Below are 22,321 nucleotides of genomic sequence, written 5' to 3'. Positions count from 1 at the left end.
TTACTCAAATATATAAGAAATGTTGAAATTCGACTTCAAATTAGGAAGATAGACTTTGAAAATTTTCAATCAACACAAAGTGACAATCGACCTCAATGGGCTTCAATGGATGTTAATCGACGATATCTGACAATGTTAGATGCAAACTTACTCAAATATATAAGAAATGTTGAAATTCGACTTCAAATTAGGAAGATTGACTTTGAAAATTTTCAATCAACACAAAGTGACAATCGACCTCAATGGGCTTCAATGGATGTTAATCGACGATATCTGACAAAGTTAGATGCAAACTTACTCAAATATATAAGAAATGTTGAAATTCGACTTCAAATTAGGAAGATTGACTTTAAAAATTTTCAATCAACACAAAGTGACAATCGACCTCAATGGGCTTCAATAGATGTTAATCGACGATATCTGACAAAGTTAGATGCAAACTAACTCGAATATATGAGAAATGTTGAAATTCGACTCCAAATTAGGAAGATAGACTTTGAAAATTTTCAATCAACACAAAGTGACAATCGACCTCAATGGGCTTCAATGGATGTTAATCGACGATATCTGACAAAGTTAGATGCAAACTCACTCAAATATATAGGAAATGTTGAAATTCGACTTCAAATTAGGAAGATTGACTTTGAAAATTTTCAATCAACACAAAGTGACAATCGACCTCAATGGGCTTCAATGGATGTTTATCGACGATATCTGACAAAGTTGGATGCAAACTCACTCAAATATATGAGAAATGTTGAAATTCGACTTCAAATTAGGAAGATAGACTTTGAAAATTTTCAATCAACACAAAGTGACAATCGACCTCAATGGGCTTCAATAGATGTTAATCGACGATATCTGACAAAGTTAGATGCAAACTCACTCAAATATATAAGAAATGTTAAAATTCGACTTCAAATTAGGAAGATAGACTTTGAAAATTTTCAATCAACACAAAGTGACAATCGACCTCAATGGGCTTCAATGGATGTTAATCGACGATATCTGACAATGTTAGATGCAAACTTACTCAAATATATAAGAAATGTTGAAATTCGACTTCAAATTAGGAAGATTGACTTTGAAAATTTTCAATCAACACAAAGTGACAATCGACCTCAATGGGCTTCAATAAATGTTAATCGACGATATCAGACAAAGTTGGATGCAAACTCACTCAAATATATGAGAAATGTTGAAATTCGACTCCAAATTAGGAAGATAGACTTTAAAAATTTTCAATCAACACAAAGTGACAATCGACCTCAATGGGCTTCAATGGATGTTTATCGACGATATCTGACAATGTTAGATGCAAACTTACTCAAATATATAAGAAATTTTGAAATTCGACTTCAAATTAGGAAGATTTACTTTAAAAATTTTCAATCAACAGAAAGTGACAATCGACCTCAATGGGCTTCAATAGATGTTAATCGACGATATCTGACAATGTTAGATGCAAACTAACTCAAATATATGAGAAATGTTGAAATTCGACTCCAAATTAGGAAGATAGACTTTGAAAATTTTCAATCAACACAAAGTGACAATCGACCTCAATGGGCTTCAATAAATGTTAATCGACGATATCAGACAAAGTTGGATGCAAACTCACTCAAATATATGAGAAATGTTGAAATTCGACTCCAAATTAGGAAGATAGACTTTAAAAATTTTCAATCAACACAAAGTGACAATCGACCTCAATGGGCTTCAATGGATGTTAATCGACGATATCTGACAAAGTTAGATGCAAACTTACTCAAATATATAAGAAATTTTGAAATTCGACTTCAAATTAGGAAGATTTACTTTAAAAATTTTCAATCAACAGAAAGTGACAATCGACCTCAATGGGCTTCAATGGATGTTAATCGACGATATCTGACAAAGTTAGATGCAAACTCACTCAAATATATAGGAAATGTTGAAATTCGACTTCAAATTAGGAAGATAGACTTTGAAAATTTTCAATCAACACAAAGTGACAATCGACCTCAATGGGCTTCAATGGATGTTAATCGACGATATCTGACAAAGTTAGATGCAAACTCACTCAAATATATAGGAAATGTTGAAATTCGACTTCAAATTAGGAAGATTGACTTTGAAAATTTTCAATCAACACAAAGTGACAATCGACCTCAATGGGCTTCAATGAATGTTTATCGACGATATCTGACAATGTTAGATGCAAACTCACTCAAATATATAAGAAATGTTAAAATTCGACTTCAAATTAGGAAGATAGACTTTGAAAATTTTCAATCAACACAATGTGACAATCGACCTCAATGGTCTTCAATAAATGTTTATCGACGATATCTGACAAAGTTAGATGCAAACTCACTCAAATATATAAGAAATGTTAAAATTCGACTTCAAATTAGGAAGATAGACTTTGAAAATTTTCAATCAACACAAAGTGACAATCGACCTCAATGGGCTTCAATGGATGTTTATCGACGATATCTGACAATGTTAGATGCAAACTCACTCGAATATATGAGAAATGTTGAAATTCGACTCCAAATTAGGAAGATAGACTTTGAAAATTTTCAATCAACACAAAGTGACAATCGACCTCAATGGGCTTCAATAAATATTTATCGACGATATCTGACAAAGTTAGATGCAAACTCACTCAAATATATAAGAAATGTTAAATTCGACTTCAAATTAGGAAGATAGACTTTGAAAATTTTCAATCAACACAAAGTGACAATCGACCTCAATGGGCTTCAATGGATGTTAATCGACGATATCTGACAATGTTAGATGCAAACTTACTCAAATATATAAGAAATGTTGAAATTCGACTTCAAATTAGGAAGATAGACTTTGAAAATTTTCAATCAACACAAAGTGACAATCGACCTCAATGGGCTTCAATGGATGTTTATCGACGATATCTGACAAAGTTGGATGCAAACTCCTCAAATATATGAGAAATGTTGAAATTCGACTTCAAATTAGGAAGATAGACTTTGAAAATTTTCAATCAACACAAAGTGACAATCGACCTCAATGGGCTTCAATGGATGTTAATCGACGATATCTGACAATGTTAGATGCAAACTTACTCAAATATATAAGAAATGTTGAAATTCGACTTCAAATTAGGAAGATTGACTTTGAAAATTTTCAATCAACACAAAGTGACAATCGACCTCAATGGGCTTCAATAAATGTTTATCGACGATATCTGACAAAGTTAGATGCAAACTCACTCAAATATATAAGAAATGTTGAAATTCGACTTCAAATTAGGAAGATTGACTTTAAAAATTTTCAATCAACACAAAGTGACAATCGACCTCAATGGGCTTCAATAGATGTTAATCGACGATATCTGACAAAGTTAGATGCAAACTAACTCGAATATATGAGAAATGTTGAAATTCGACTCCAAATTAGGAAGATAGACTTTGAAAATTTTCAATCAACACAAAGTGACAATCGACCTCAATGGGCTTCAATGGATGTTAATCGACGATATCTGACAAAGTTAGATGCAAACTCACTCAAATATATAGGAAATGTTGAAATTCGACTTCAAATTAGGAAGATTGACTTTGAAAATTTTCAATCAACACAAAGTGACAATCGACCTCAATGGGCTTCAATGGATGTTTATCGACGATATCTGACAAAGTTGGATGCAAACTCACTCAAATATATGAGAGATGTTGAAATTCGACTTCAAATTAGGAAGATAGACTTTGAAAATTTTCAATCAACACAAAGTGACAATCGACCTCAATGGGCTTCAATAGATGTTAATCGACGATATCTGATAAAGTTAGATGCAAACTCACTCAAATATATAAGAAATGTTAAAATTCGACTTCAAATTAGGAAGATAGACTTTGAAAATTTTCAATCAACACAAAGTGACAATCGACCTCAATGGGCTTCAATGGATGTTAATCGACGATACCTGACAATGTTAGATGCAAACTTACTCAAATATATAAGAAATGTTGAAATTCGACTTCAAATTAGGAAGATTGACTTTGAAAATTTTCAATCAACACAAAGTGACAATCGACCTCAATGGGCTTCAATGAATGTTTATCGACGATATCTGACAAAGTTAGATGCAAACTTACTCAAATATATAAGAAATGTTGAAATTCGACTTCAAATTTGGAAGATTGACTTTGAAAATTTTCAATCAACACAAAGTGACAATCGACCTCAATGGGCTTCAATAAATGTTAATCGACGATATCAGACAAAGTTGGATGCAAACTCACTCAAATATATGAGAAATGTTGAAATTCGACTCCAAATTAGGAAGATAGACTTTGAAAATTTTCAATCAACACAAAGTGACAATCGACCTCAATGGGCTTCAATGGATGTTAATCGACGATATCTGACAAAGTTAGATGCAAACTTACTCAAATATATAAGAAATGTTGAAATTCGACTTCAAATTAGGAAGATTGACTTTAAAAATTTTCAATCAACACAAAGTGACAATCGACCTCAATGGGCTTCAATAGATGTTAATCGACGATATCTGACAAAGTTAGATGCAAACTAACTCGAATATATGAGAAATGTTGAAATTCGACTCCAAATTAGGAAGATAGACTTTGAAAATTTTCAATCAACACAAAGTGACAATCGACCTCAATGGGCTTCAATGGATGTTAATCGACGATATCTGACAAAGTTAGATGCAAACTCACTCAAATATATAGGAAATGTTGAAATTCGACTTCAAATTAGGAAGATTGACTTTGAAAATTTTCAATCAACACAAAGTGACAATCGACCTCAATGGGCTTCAATGGATGTTTATCGACGATAGCTGACAAAGTTGGATGCAAACTCACTCAAATATATGAGAAATGTTGAAATTCGACTTCAAATTAGGAAGATAGACTTTGAAAATTTTCAATCAACACAAAGTGACAATCGACCTCAATGGGCTTCAATGGATGTTAATCGACGATACCTGACAATGTTAGATGCAAACTTACTCAAATATATAAGAAATGTTGAAATTCGACTTCTAATTAGGAAGATTGACTTTGAAAATTTTCAATCAACACAAAGTGACAATCGACCTCAATGGGCTTCAATGAATGTTTATCGACGATATCTGACAAAGTTAGATGCAAACTTACTCAAATATATAAGAAATGTTGAAATTCGACTTCAAATTAGGAAGATAGACTTTGAAAATTTTCAATCAACACAAAGTGACAATCGACCTCAATGGGCTTCAATGGATGTTAATCGCCGATATCTGACAATGTTAGATGCAAACTTACTCAAATATATAAGAAATGTTGAAATTCGACTTCAAATTAGGAAGATTGACTTTGAAAATTTTCAATCAACACAAAGTGACAATCGACCTCAATGGGCTTCAATAAATGTTAATCGACGATATCAGACAAAGTTGGATGCAAACTCACTCAAATATATGAGAAATGTTGAAATTCGACTCCAAATTAGGAAGATAGACTTTGAAAATTTTCAATCAACACAAAGTGACAATCGACCTCAATGGGCTTCAATGGATGTTAATCGACGATATCTGACAAAGTTAGATGCAAACTTACTCAAATATATAAGAAATGTTGAAATTCGACTTCAAATTAGGAAGATTGACTTTAAAAATTTTCAATCAACACAAAGTGACAATCGACCTCAATGGGCTTCAATAGATGTTAATCGACGATATCTGACAAAGTTAGATGCAAACTAACTCGAATATATGAGAAATGTTGAAATTCGACTCCAAATTAGGAAGATAGACTTTGAAAATTTTCAATCAACACAAAGTGACAATCGACCTCAATGGGCTTCAATGGATGTTAATCGACGATATCTGACAAAGTTAGATGCAAACTCACTCAAATATATAGGAAATGTTGAAATTCGACTTCAAATTAGGAAGATAGACTTTGAAAATTTTCAATCAACACAATGTGACAATCGACCTCAATGGTCTTCAATAAATGTTTATCGACGATATCTGACAAAGTTAGATGCAAACTCACTCAAATATATAAGAAATGTTAAAATTCGACTTCAAATTAGGAAGATAGACTTTGAAAATTTTCAATCAACACAAAGTGACAATCGACCTCAATGGGCTTCAATGGATGTTTATCGACGATATCTGACAATGTTAGATGCAAACTCACTCGAATATATGAGAAATGTTGAAATTCGACTCCAAATTAGGAAGATAGACTTTGAAAATTTTCAATCAACACAAAGTGACAATCGACCTCAATGGGCTTCAATAAATATTTATCGACGATATCTGACAAAGTTAGATGCAAACTCACTCAAATATATAAGAAATGTTAAATTCGACTTCAAATTAGGAAGATAGACTTTGAAAATTTTCAATCAACACAAAGTGACAATCGACCTCAATGGGCTTCAATGGATGTTAATCGACGATATCTGACAATGTTAGATGCAAACTTACTCAAATATATAAGAAATGTTGAAATTCGACTTCAAATTAGGAAGATAGACTTTGAAAATTTTCAATCAACACAAAGTGACAATCGACCTCAATGGGCTTCAATGGATGTTTATCGACGATATCTGACAAAGTTGGATGCAAACTCCTCAAATATATGAGAAATGTTGAAATTCGACTTCAAATTAGGAAGATAGACTTTGAAAATTTTCAATCAACACAAAGTGACAATCGACCTCAATGGGCTTCAATGGATGTTAATCGACGATATCTGACAATGTTAGATGCAAACTTACTCAAATATATAAGAAATGTTGAAATTCGACTTCAAATTAGGAAGATTGACTTTGAAAATTTTCAATCAACACAAAGTGACAATCGACCTCAATGGTCTTCAATAAATGTTTATCGACGATATCTGACAAAGTTAGATGCAAACTCACTCAAATATATAAGAAATGTTAAAATTCGACTTCAAATTAGGAAGATAGACTTTGAAAATTTTCAATCAACACAAAGTGACAATCGACCTCAATGGGCTTCAATGGATGTTTATCGACGATATCTGACAATGTTAGATGCAAACTCACTCGAATATATGAGAAATGTTGAAATTCGACTCCAAATTAGGAAGATAGACTTTGAAAATTTTCAATCAACACAAAGTGACAATCGACCTCAATGGGCTTCAATAAATATTTATCGACGATATCTGACAAAGTTAGATGCAAACTCACTCAAATATATAAGAAATGTTAAATTCGACTTCAAATTAGGAAGATAGACTTTGAAAATTTTCAATCAACACAAAGTGACAATCGACCTCAATGGGCTTCAATGGATGTTAATCGACGATATCTGACAATGTTAGATGCAAACTTACTCAAATATATAAGAAATGTTGAAATTCGACTTCAAATTAGGAAGATAGACTTTGAAAATTTTCAATCAACACAAAGTGACAATCGACCTCAATGGGCTTCAATGGATGTTTATCGACGATATCTGACAAAGTTGGATGCAAACTCCTCAAATATATGAGAAATGTTGAAATTCGACTTCAAATTAGGAAGATAGACTTTGAAAATTTTCAATCAACACAAAGTGACAATCGACCTCAATGGGCTTCAATGGATGTTAATCGACGATATCTGACAATGTTAGATGCAAACTTACTCAAATATATAAGAAATGTTGAAATTCGACTTCAAATTAGGAAGATTGACTTTGAAAATTTTCAATCAACACAAAGTGACAATCGACCTCAATGGGCTTCAATAAATGTTTATCGACGATATCTGACAAAGTTAGATGCAAACTCACTCAAATATATAAGAAATGTTGAAATTCGACTTCAAATTAGGAAGATTGACTTTAAAAATTTTCAATCAACACAAAGTGACAATCGACCTCAATGGGCTTCAATAGATGTTAATCGACGATATCTGACAAAGTTAGATGCAAACTAACTCGAATATATGAGAAATGTTGAAATTCGACTCCAAATTAGGAAGATAGACTTTGAAAATTTTCAATCAACACAAAGTGACAATCGACCTCAATGGGCTTCAATGGATGTTAATCGACGATATCTGACAAAGTTAGATGCAAACTCACTCAAATATATAGGAAATGTTGAAATTCGACTTCAAATTAGGAAGATTGACTTTGAAAATTTTCAATCAACACAAAGTGACAATCGACCTCAATGGGCTTCAATGGATGTTTATCGACGATATCTGACAAAGTTGGATGCAAACTCACTCAAATATATGAGAGATGTTGAAATTCGACTTCAAATTAGGAAGATAGACTTTGAAAATTTTCAATCAACACAAAGTGACAATCGACCTCAATGGGCTTCAATAGATGTTAATCGACGATATCTGATAAAGTTAGATGCAAACTCACTCAAATATATAAGAAATGTTAAAATTCGACTTCAAATTAGGAAGATAGACTTTGAAAATTTTCAATCAACACAAAGTGACAATCGACCTCAATGGGCTTCAATGGATGTTAATCGACGATACCTGACAATGTTAGATGCAAACTTACTCAAATATATAAGAAATGTTGAAATTCGACTTCAAATTAGGAAGATTGACTTTGAAAATTTTCAATCAACACAAAGTGACAATCGACCTCAATGGGCTTCAATGAATGTTTATCGACGATATCTGACAAAGTTAGATGCAAACTTACTCAAATATATAAGAAATGTTGAAATTCGACTTCAAATTTGGAAGATTGACTTTGAAAATTTTCAATCAACACAAAGTGACAATCGACCTCAATGGGCTTCAATAAATGTTAATCGACGATATCAGACAAAGTTGGATGCAAACTCACTCAAATATATGAGAAATGTTGAAATTCGACTCCAAATTAGGAAGATAGACTTTGAAAATTTTCAATCAACACAAAGTGACAATCGACCTCAATGGGCTTCAATGGATGTTAATCGACGATATCTGACAAAGTTAGATGCAAACTTACTCAAATATATAAGAAATGTTGAAATTCGACTTCAAATTAGGAAGATTGACTTTAAAAATTTTCAATCAACACAAAGTGACAATCGACCTCAATGGGCTTCAATAGATGTTAATCGACGATATCTGACAAAGTTAGATGCAAACTAACTCGAATATATGAGAAATGTTGAAATTCGACTCCAAATTAGGAAGATAGACTTTGAAAATTTTCAATCAACACAAAGTGACAATCGACCTCAATGGGCTTCAATGGATGTTAATCGACGATATCTGACAAAGTTAGATGCAAACTCACTCAAATATATAGGAAATGTTGAAATTCGACTTCAAATTAGGAAGATAGACTTTGAAAATTTTCAATCAACACAAAGTGACAATCGACCTCAATGGGCTTCAATAAATGTTTATCGACGATATCTGACAAAGTTAGATGCAAACTCACTCAAATATATAAGAAATGTTAAAATTCGACTTCAAATTAGGAAGATAGACTTTGAAAATTTTCAATCAACACAAAGTGACAATCGACCTCAATGGGCTTCAATGGATGTTAATCGACGATATCTGACAAAGTTAGATGCAAACTAACTCGAATATATGAGAAATGTTGAAATTCGACTTCAAATTAGGAAGATAGACTTTGAAAATTTTCAATCAACACAAAGTGACAATTGACCTCAATGGGCTTCAATGGATGTTTATCGACGATATCTGACAAAGTTGGATGCAAACTTACTCAAATATATAAGAAATGTTGAAATTCGACTTCAAATTAGGAAGATTGACTTTAAAAATTTTCAATCAACACAAAGTGACAATCGACCTCAATGGGCTTCAATGGATGTTTATCGACGATATCTGACAAAGTTGGATGCAAACTCCTCAAATATATGAGAAATGTTGAAATTCGACTTCAAATTAGGAAGATAGACTTTGAAAATTTTCAATCAACACAAAGTGACAATCGACCTCAATGGGCTTCAATGGATGTTAATCGACGATATCTGACAATGTTAGATGCGAACTTACTCAAATATATAAGAAATGTTGAAATTCGACTTCAAATTAGGAAGATTGACTTTGAAAATTTTCAATCAACACAAAGTGACAATCGACCTCAATGGGCTTCAATGGATGTTAATCGACGATATCTGACAATGTTAGATGCAAACTTACTCAAATATATAAGAAATGTTGAAATTCGACTTCAAATTAGGAAGATTGACTTTGAAAATTTTCAATCAACACAAAGTGACAATCGACCTCAATGGGCTTCAATGAATGTTTATCGACGATATCTGACAAAGTTGGATGCAAACTCACTCAAATATATAGGAAATGTTGAAATTCGACTTCAAATTAGGAAGATAGACTTTGAAAATTTTCAATCAACACAAAGTGACAATCGACCTCAATGGGCTTCAATGAATGTTTATCGACGATATCTGACAATGTTAGATGCAAACTCACTCGAATATATGAGAAATGTTGAAATTCGACTCCAAATTAGGAAGTTAGACTTTGAAAATTTTCAATCAACACAAAGTGACAATCGACCTCAATGGGCTTCAATAAATGTTAATCGACGATATCAGACAAAGTTGGATGCAAACTCACTCAAATATATGAGAAATGTTGAAATTCGACTCCAAATTAGGAAGATAGACTTTGAAAATTTTCAATCAACACAAAGTGACAATCGACCTCAATGGGCTTCAATGGATGTTAATCGACGATATCTGACAAAGTTAGATGCAAACTTACTCAAATATATAAGAAATGTTGAAATTCGACTTCAAATTAGGAAGATTGACTTTAAAAATTTTCAATCAACACAAAGTGACAATCGACCTCAATGGGCTTCAATAGATGTTAATCGACGATATCTGACAAAGTTAGATGCAAACTAACTCGAATATATGAGAAATGTTGAAATTCGACTCCAAATTAGGAAGATAGACTTTGAAAATTTTCAATCAACACAAAGTGACAATCGACCTCAATGGGCTTCAATGGATGTTAATCGACGATATCTGACAAAGTTAGATGCAAACTAACTCAAATATATAGGAAATGTTGAAATTCGACTTCAAATTAGGAAGATTGACTTTGAAAATTTTCAATCAACACAAAGTGACAATCGACCTCAATGGGCTTCAATGGATGTTTATCGACGATATCTGACAAAGTTGGATGCAAACTCACTCAAATATATGGGAAATGTTGAAATTCGACTTCAAATTAGGAAGATAGACTTTGAAAATTTTCAATCAACACAAAGTGACAATCGACCTCAATGGGCTTCAATGGATGTTTATCGACGATATCTGACAAAGTTAGATGCAAACTTTCTCAAATATATGAGAAATGTTGAAATTCGACTCCAAATTAGGAAGATAGACTTTGAAAATTTTCAATCAACACAAAGTGACAATCGACCTCAATGGGCTTCAATGGATGTTAATCGACGATATCTGACAAAGTTAGATGCAAACTCACTCAAATATATAGGAAATGTTGAAATTCGACTTCAAATTAGGAAGATAGACTTTGAAAATTTTCAATCAACACAAAGTGACAATCGACCTCAATGGGCTTCAATAAATGTTTATCGACGATATCTGACAAAGTTAGATGCAAACTCACTCAAATATATAAGAAATGTTAAAATTCGACTTCAAATTAGGAAGATAGACTTTGAAAATTTTCAATCAACACAAAGTGACAATCGACCTCAATGGGCTTCAATGGATGTTAATCGACGATATCTGACAAAGTTAGATGCAAACTAACTCGAATATATGAGAAATGTTGAAATTCGACTTCAAATTAGGAAGATAGACTTTGAAAATTTTCAATCAACACAAAGTGACAATTGACCTCAATGGGCTTCAATGGATGTTTATCGACGATATCTGACAAAGTTGGATGCAAACTTACTCAAATATATAAGAAATGTTGAAATTCGACTTCAAATTAGGAAGATTGACTTTAAAAATTTTCAATCAACACAAAGTGACAATCGACCTCAATGGGCTTCAATGGATGTTTATCGACGATATCTGACAAAGTTGGATGCAAACTCCTCAAATATATGAGAAATGTTGAAATTCGACTTCAAATTAGGAAGATAGACTTTGAAAATTTTCAATCAACACAAAGTGACAATCGACCTCAATGGGCTTCAATGGATGTTAATCGACGATATCTGACAATGTTAGATGCAAACTTACTCAAATATATAAGAAATGTTGAAATTCGACTTCAAATTAGGAAGATTGACTTTGAAAATTTTCAATCAACACAAAGTGACAATCGACCTCAATGGGCTTCAATAAATGTTTATCGACGATATCTGACAAAGTTAGATGCAAACTCACTCAAATATATAAGAAATGTTAAAATTCGACTTCAAATTAGGAAGATAGACTTTGAAAATTTTCAATCAACACAAAGTGACAATCGACCTCAATGGGCTTCAATGGATGTTAATCGACGATATCTGACAATGTTAGATGCAAACTTACTCAAATATATAAGAAATGTTGAAATTCGACTTCAAATTAGGAAGATTGACTTTGAAAATTTTCAATCAACACAAAGTGACAATCGACCTCAATGGGCTTCAATGAATGTTTATCGACGATATCTGACAAAGTTGGATGCAAACTCACTCAAATATATAGGAAATGTTGAAATTCGACTTCAAATTAGGAAGATAGACTTTGAAAATTTTCAATCAACACAAAGTGACAATCGACCTCAATGGGCTTCAATGAATGTTTATCGACGATATCTGACAATGTTAGATGCAAACTCACTCGAATATATGAGAAATGTTGAAATTCGACTCCAAATTAGAAAGATAGACTTTGAAAATTTTCAATCAACACAAAGTGACAATCGACCTCAATGGGCTTCAATAAATGTTAATCGACGATATCAGACAAAGTTGGATGCAAACTCACTCAAATATATGAGAAATGTTGAAATTCGACTCCAAATTAGGAAGATAGACTTTGAAAATTTTCAATCAACACAAAGTGACAATCGACCTCAATGGGCTTCAATGGATGTTAATCGACGATATCTGACAAAGTTAGATGCAAACTTACTCAAATATATGAGAAATGTTGAAATTCGACTTCAAATTAGGAAGATTGACTTTGAAAATTTTCAATCAACACAAAGTGACAATCGACCTCAATGGTCTTCAATGAATGTTTATCGACGATATCTGACAATGTTAGATGCAAACTCACTCAAATATATAAGAAATGTTAAAATTCGACTTCAAATTAGGAAGATAGACTTTGAAAATTTTCAATCAACACAAAGTGACAATCGACCTCAATGGGCTTCAATAAATGTTTATCGACGATATCTGACAAAGTTAGATGAAAACTCACTCAAATATATAAGAAATTTTAAAATTCGACTTCAAATTAGGAAGATAGACTTTGAAAATTTTCAATCAACACAAAGTGACAATCGACCTCAATGGGCTTCAATGGATGTTAATCGACGATATCTGACAAAGTTAGATGCAAACTAACTCGAATATATGAGAAATGTTGAAATTCGACTTCAAATTAGGAAGATAGACTTTGAAAATTTTCAATCAACACAAAGTGACAATCGACCTCAATGGGCTTCAATGGATGTTTATCGACGATATCTGACAAAGTTGGATGCAAACTCACTCAAATATATGGGAAATGTTGAAATTCGACTTCAAATTAGGAAGATAGACTTTGAAAATTTTCAATCAACACAAAGTGACAATCGACCTCAATGGGCTTCAATGAATGTTTATCGACGATATCTGACAAAGTTAGATGCAAACTCACTCAAATATATAAGAAATGTTAAAATTCGACTTCAAATTAGGAAGATAGACTTTGAAAATTTTCAATCAACACAAAGTGACAATCGACCTCAATGGGCTTCAATGGATGTTAATCGACGATATCTGACAATGTTAGATGCAAACTTACTCAAATATATAAGAAATGTTGAAATTCGACTTCAAATTAGGAAGATTGACTTTGAAAATTTTCAATCAACACAAAGTGACAATCGACCTCAATGGGCTTCAATGGATGTTTATCGACGATATCTGACAAAGTTAGATGCAAACTTTCTCAAATATATGAGAAATGTTGAAATTCGACTTCAAATTAGGAAGATTGACTTTGAAAATTTTCAATCAACACAAAGTGACAATCGACCTCAATGGGCTTCAATGGATGTTTATCGACGATATCTGACAAAGTTAGATGCAAACTTTCTCAAATATATGAGAAATGTTGAAATTCGACTCCAAATTAGGAAGATTGACTTTGAAAATTTTCAATCAACACAAAGTGACAATCGACCTCAATGGGCTTCAATGAATGTTTATCGACGATATCTGACAATGTTAGATGCAAACTTACTCAAATATATAAGAAATGTTGAAATTCGACTTCAAATTAGGAAGATTGACTTTGAAAATTTTCAATCAACACAAAGTGACAATCGACCTCAATGGGCTTCAATGAATGTTTATCGACGATATCTGACAAAGTTGGATGCAAACTCACTCAAATATATAGGAAATGTTGAAATTCGACTTCAAATTAGGAAGATAGACTTTGAAAATTTTCAATCAACACAAAGTGACAATCGACCTCAATGGGCTTCAATGAATGTTTATCGACGATATCTGACAATGTTAGATGCAAACTCACTCGAATATATGAGAAATGTTGAAATTCGACTCCAAATTAGGAAGATAGACTTTGAAAATTTTCAATCAACACAAAGTGACAATCGACCTCAATGGGCTTCAATAAATGTTTATCGACGATATCTGACAAAGTTAGATGCAAACTCACTCAAATATATAAGAAATGTTAAATTCGACTTCAAATTAGGAAGATAGACTTTGAAAAATTTCAATCAACACAAAGTGACAATCGACCTCAATGGGCTTCAATGGATGTTAATCGACGATATCTGACAATGTTAGATGCAAACTTACTCAAATATATAAGAAATGTTGAAATTCGACTTCAAATTAGGAAGATAGACTTTGAAAATTTTCAATCAACACAAAGTGACAATCGACCTCAATGGGCTTCAATGGATGTTAATCGACGATATCTGACAATGTTACATGCAAACTTACTCAAATATATAAGAAATGTTGAAATTCGACTTCAAATTAGGAAGATTGACTTTGAAAATTTTCAATCAACACAAAGTGACAATCGACTTCAATGGGCTTCAATGAATGTTTATCGACGATATCTGACAAAGTTGGATGCAAACTCACTCAAATATATAGGAAATGTTGAAATTCGACTTCAAATTAGGAAGATAGACTTTGAAAATTTTCAATCAACACAAAGTGACAATCGACCTCAATGGGCTTCAATGAATGTTTATCGACGATATCTGACAATGTTAGATGCAAACTCACTCGAATATATGAGAAATGTTGAAATTCGACTCCAAATTAGGAAGATAGACTTTGAAAATTTTCAATCAACACAAAGTGACAATCGACCTCAATGGGCTTCAATGGATGTTAATCGACGATATCTGACAAAGTTAGATGCAAACTTACTCAAATATATAAGAAATGTTGAAATTCGACTTCAAATTAGGAAGATTGACTTTAAAAATTTTCAATCAACACAAAGTGACAATCGACCTCAATGGGCTTCAATAGATGTTAATCGACGATATCTGACAAAGTTAGATGCAAACTAACTCGAATATATGAGAAATGTTGAAATTCGACTCCAAATTAGGAAGATAGACTTTGAAAATTTTCAATCAACACAAAGTGACAATCGACCTCAATGGGCTTCAATGGATATTAATCGACGATATCTGACAAAGTTAGATGCAAACTCACTCAAATATATAGGAAATGTTGAAATTCGACTTCAAATTAGGAAGATTGACTTTGAAAATTTTCAATCAACACAAAGTGACAATCGACCTCAATGGGCTTCAATGGATGTTAATCGACGATATCTGACAAAGTTAGATGCAAACTCACTCAAATATATAGGAAATGTTGAAATTCGACTTCAAATTAGGAAGATTGACTTTGAAAATTTTCAATCAACACAAAGTGACAATCGACCTCAATGGTCTTCAATGAATGTTTATCGACGATATCTGACAATGTTAGATGCAAACTCACTCAAATATATAAGAAATGTTAAAATTCGACTTCAAATTAGGAAGATAGACTTTGAAAATTTTCAATCAACACAAAGTGACAATCGACCTCAATGGGCTTCAATAGATGTTTATCGACGATATCTGACAAAGTTAGATGCAAACTCACTCAAATATATAAGAAATTTTAAAATTCGACTTCAAATTAGGAAGATAGACTTTGAAAATTTTCAATCAACACAAAGTGACAATCGACCTCAATGGGCTTCAATGGATGTTAATCGACGATATCTGACAAAGTTAGATGCAAACTAACTCGAATATATGAGAAATGTTGAAATTCGACTTCAAATTAGGAAGATAGACTTTGAAAATTTTCAATCAACACAAAGTGACAATCGACCTCAATGGGCTTCAATGGATGTTAATCGACGATATCTGACAATGTTAGATGCAAACTTACTCAAATATATAAGAAATGTTGAAATTCGACTTCAAATTAGGAAGATTGACTTTGAAAATTTTCAATCAACACAAAGTGACAATCGACCTCAATGGGCTTCAATGAATGTTTATCGACGATATCTGACAAAGTTGGATGCAAACTCACTCAAATATATAGGAATTGTTGAAATTCGACTTCAAATTAGGAAGATAGACTTTGAAAATTTTCAATCAACACAAAGTGACAATCGACCTCAATGGGCTTCAATGGATGTTAATCGACGATATCTGACAATGTTAGATGCAAACTTACTCAAATATATAAGAAATGTTGAAATTCGACTTCAAATTAGGAAGATTGACTTTGAAAATTTTCAATCAACACAAAGTGACAATCGACCTCAATGGGCTTCAATAGATGTTAATCGACGATATCTGACAAAGTTAGATGCAAACTCACTCAAATATATAAGAAATGTTAAAATTCGACTTCAAATTAGGAAGATAGACTTTGAAAATTTTCAATCAACACAAAGTGACAATCGACCTCAATGGGCTTCAATGGATGTTAATCGACGATATCTGACAATGTTAGATGCAAACTTACTCAAATATATAAGAAATGTTGAAATTCGACTTCAAATTAGGAAGATTGACTTTGAAAATTTTCAATCAACACAAAGTGACAATCGACCTCAATGGGCTTCAATGAATGTTTATCGACGATATCTGACAAAGTTGGATGCAAACTCACTCAAATATATAGGAAATGTTGAAATTCGACTTCAAATTAGGAAGATAGACTTTGAAAATTTTCAATCAACACAAAGTGACAATCGACCTCAATGGGCTTCAATGGATGTTAATCGACGATATCTGACAAAGTTAGATGCAAACTCACTCAAATATATGAGAAATGTTGAAATTCGACTTCAAATTAGGAAGATAGACTTTGAAAATTTTCAATCAACACAAAGTGACAATCGACCTCAATGGGCTTCAATGGATGTTTATCGACGATATCTGACAAAGTTGGATGCAAACTCACTCAAATATATGAGAAATGTTGAAATTCGACTTCAAATTAGGAAGATAGACTTTGAAAATTTTCAATCAACACAAAGTGACAATCGACCTCAATGGGCTTCAATGAATGTTTATCGACGATATCTGACAAAGTTAGATGCAAACTCACTCAAATATATAAGAAATTTTAAAATTCGACTTCAAATTAGGAAGATAGACTTTGAAAATTTTCAATCAACACAAAGTGACAATCGACCTCAATGGGCTTCAATGGATGTTTATCGACGATATCTGACAAAGTTGGATGCAAACTCACTCAAATATATGAGAAATGTTGAAATTCGACTTCAAATTAGGAAGATAGACTTTGAAAATTTTCAATCAACACAAAGTGACAATCGACCTCAATGGGCTTCAATGAATGTTTATCGACGATATCTGACAAAGTTAGATGCAAACTCACTCAAATATATAAGAAATTTTAAAATTCGACTTCAAATTAGGAAGATAGACTTTGAAAATTTTCAATCAACACAAAGTGACAATCGACCTCAATGGGCTTCAATGGATGTTAATCGACGATATCTGACAAAGTTAGATGCAAACTAACTCGAATATATGAGAAATGTTGAAATTCGACTTCAAATTAGGAAGATAGACTTTGAAAATTTTCAATCAACACAAAGTGACAATCGACCTCAATGGGCTTCAATGGATGTTTATCGACGATATCTGACAAAGTTGGATGCAAACTCACTCAAATATATGAGAAATGTTGAAATTCGACTTCAAATTAGGAAGATAGACTTTGAAAATTTTCAATCAACACAAAGTGACAATCGACCTCAATGGGCTTCAATGAATGTTTATCGACGATATCTGACAAAGTTAGATGCAAACTTACTCAAATATATAAGAAATGTTGAAATTCGACTTCAAATTAGGAAGATAGACTTTGAAAATTTTCAATCAACACAAAGTGACAATCGACCTCAATGGGCTTCAATGGATGTTAATCGACGATATCTGACAATGTTACATGCAAACTTACTCAAATATATAAGAAATGTTGAAATTCGACTTCAAATTAGGAAGATAGACTTTGAAAATTTTCAATCAACACAAAGTGACAATCGACCTCAATGGGCTTCAATGGATGTTAATCGACGATATCTGACAATGTTAGATGCAAACTTACTCAAATATATAAGAAATGTTGAAATTCGACTTCAAATTAGGAAGATTGACTTTGAAAATTTTCAATCAACACAAAGTGACAATCGACCTCAATGGGCTTCAATGAATGTTTATCGACGATATCTGACAAAGTTGGATGCAAACTCACTCAAATATATAGGAAATGTTGAAATTCGACTTCAAATTAGGAAGATAGACTTTGAAAATTTTCAATCAACACAAAGTGACAATCGACCTCAATGTGCTTCAATGGATGTTAATCGACGATATCTGACAATGTTACATGCAAACTTACTCAAATATATAAGAAATGTTGAAATTCGACTTCAAATTAGGAAGATTGACTTTGAAAATTTTCAATCAACACAAAGTGACAATCGACCTCAATGGGCTTCAATAGATGTTAATCGACGATATCTGACAAAGTTAGATGCAAACTCACTCAAATATATAAGAAATGTTAAAATTCGACTTCAAATTAGGAAGATAGACTTTGAAAATTTTCAATCAACACAAAGTGACAATCGACCTCAATGGGCTTCAATGTATGTTAATCGACGATACCTGACAATGTTAGATGCAAACTTACTCAAATATATAAGAAATGTTGAAATTCGACTTCAAATTAGGAAGATTGACTTTGAAAATTTTCAATCAACACAAAGTGACAATCGACCTCAATGGGCTTCAATGAATGTTTATCGACGATATCTGACAAAGTTAGATGCAAACTTACTCAAATATATAAGAAATGTTGAAATTCGACTTCAAATTAGGAAGATAGACTTTGAAAATTTTCAATCAACACAAAGTGACAATCGACCTCAATGGGCTTCAATGGATGTTAATCGACGATATCTGACAATGTTACATGCAAACTTACTCAAATATATAGGAAATGTTGAAATTCGACTTCAAATTAGGAAGATTGACTTTAAAAATTTTCAATCAACACAAAGTGACAATCGACTTCCATGGGCTTCAATAGATGTTAATCGACGATATCTGACAAAGTTAGATGCAAATTCACTCAAATATATAAGAAATGTTGAAATTCGACTTCAAATTAGGGAGATAGACTTTGAAAATTTTCAATCAACACAAAGTGACAATCGACCTCAATGGGCTTCAATAGATGTTAATCGACGATATCAGACAAAGTTGGATGCAAACTTACTCGAATATATAAGAAATGTTGAAATTCGACTTCAAATTAGGAAGATTGACTTTGAAAATTTTCAAACAACACAAAGTGACAATCGACCTCAATGGGCTTCAATGGATGTTTATCGACGATATCTGACAAAGTTGGATGCAAACTCACTCAAATATATGAGAAATGTTAAAATTCGACTTCAAATTAGGAAGATAGACTTTGAAAATTTTCAATCAACACAAAGTGACAATCGACCTCAATGGGCTTCAATGGATGTTAATCGACGATATCTGACAATGTTAGATGCAAACTCACTCAAATATATAAGAAATGTTGAAATTCGACTTCAAATTAGGAAGATTGACTTTGAAAATTTTCAATCAACACAAAGTGACAATCGACCTCAATGGGCTTCAATGGATGTTTATCGACGATATCTGACAAAGTTGGATGCAAACTCACTCAAATATATGAGAAATGTTGAAATTCGACTTCAAATTAGGAAGATAGACTTTGAAAATTTTCAATCAACACAAAGTGACAATCGACCTCAATGGGCTTCAATGAATGTTTATCGACGATATCTGACAAAGTTAGATGCAAACTCACTCAAATATATGAGAAATGTTGAAATTCGACTTCAAATTAGGAAGATAGACTTTGAAAATTTTCAATCAACACAAAGTGACAATCGACCTCAATGGGCTTCAATGGATGTTAATCGACGATATCTGACAATGTTAGATGCAAACTTACTCAAATATATAGGAAATGTTGAAATTCGACTTCAAATTAGGAAGATTGACTTTGAAAATTTTCAATCAACACAAAGTGACAATCGACCTCAATGGGCTTCAATGGATGTTTATCGACGATATCTGACAAAGTTGGATGCAAACTCACTCAAATATATGAGAAATGTTAAAATTCGACTTCAAATTAGGAAGATTGACTTTGAAAATTTTCAATCAACACAAAGTGACAATCGACCTCAATGGGCTTCAATGGAAGTTTATCGACGATATCTGACAAAGTTGGATGCAAACTCACTCAAATATATGAGAAATGTTGAAATTCGACTTCAAATTAGGAAGATAGACTTTGAAAATTTTCAATCAACACAAAGTGACAATCGACCTCAATGGGCTTCAATGAATGTTTATCGACGATATCTGACAAAGTTAGATGCAAACTCACTCAAATATATAAGAAATGTTAAAATTCGACTTCAAATTAGGAAGATAGACTGAAAATTTTCAATCAACACAAAGTGACAATCGACCTCAATGGGCTTCAATGGATGTTAATCGACGATATCTGACAATGTTAGATGCAAACTTACTCAAATATATAAGAAATGTTGAAATTCGACTTCAAATTAGGAAGATTGACTTTGAAAATTTTCAATCAACACAAAGTGACAATCGACCTCAATGGGCTTCAATAGATGTTAATCGACGATATCAGACAAAGTTGGATGCAAACTTACTCAAATATATAAGAAATGTTGAAATTCGACTTCAAATTAGGAAGATTGACTTTGAAAATTTTCAAACAACACAAAGTGACAATCGACCTCAATGGGCTTCAATGGATGTTTATCGACGATATCTGACAAAGTTGGATGCAAACTCACTCAAATATATGAGAAATGTTAAAATTCGACTTCAAATTAGGAAGATAGACTTTGAAAATTTTCAATCAACACAAAGTGACAATCGACCTCAATGGGCTTCAATGGATGTTAATCGACGATATCTGACAATGTTAGATGCAAACTCACTCAAATATATAAGAAATGTTGAAATTCGACTTCAAATTAGGAAGATTGACTTTGAAAATTTTCAATCAACACAAAGTGACAATCGACCTCAATGGGCTTCAATGGATGTTTATCGACGATATCTGACAAAGTTGGATGCAAACTCACTCAAATATATGAGAAATGTTGAAATTCGACTTCAAATTAGGAAGATAGACTTTGAAAATTTTCAATCAACACAAAGTGACAATCGACCTCAATGGGCTTCAATGAATGTTTATCGACGATATCTGACAAAGTTAGATGCAAACTCACTCAAATATATGAGAAATGTTGAAATTCGACTTCAAATTAGGAAGATAGACTTTGAAAATTTTCAATCAACACAAAGTGACAATCGACCTCAATGGGCTTCAATGGATGTTAATCGACGATATCTGACAATGTTAGATGCAAACTTACTCAAATATATAGGAAATGTTGAAATTCGACTTCAAATTAGGAAGATTGACTTTGAAAATTTTCAATCAACACAAAGTGACAATCGACCTCAATGGGCTTCAATGGATGTTTATCGACGATATCTGACAAAG

The sequence above is a fragment of the Diorhabda carinulata genome, chromosome 4, assembly GCF_026250575.1.
Source record: "Diorhabda carinulata isolate Delta chromosome 4, icDioCari1.1, whole genome shotgun sequence".
Classification (NCBI taxonomy): domain Eukaryota; kingdom Metazoa; phylum Arthropoda; class Insecta; order Coleoptera; family Chrysomelidae; genus Diorhabda; species Diorhabda carinulata.
This window is presented reverse-complemented; position numbering follows the sequence as displayed.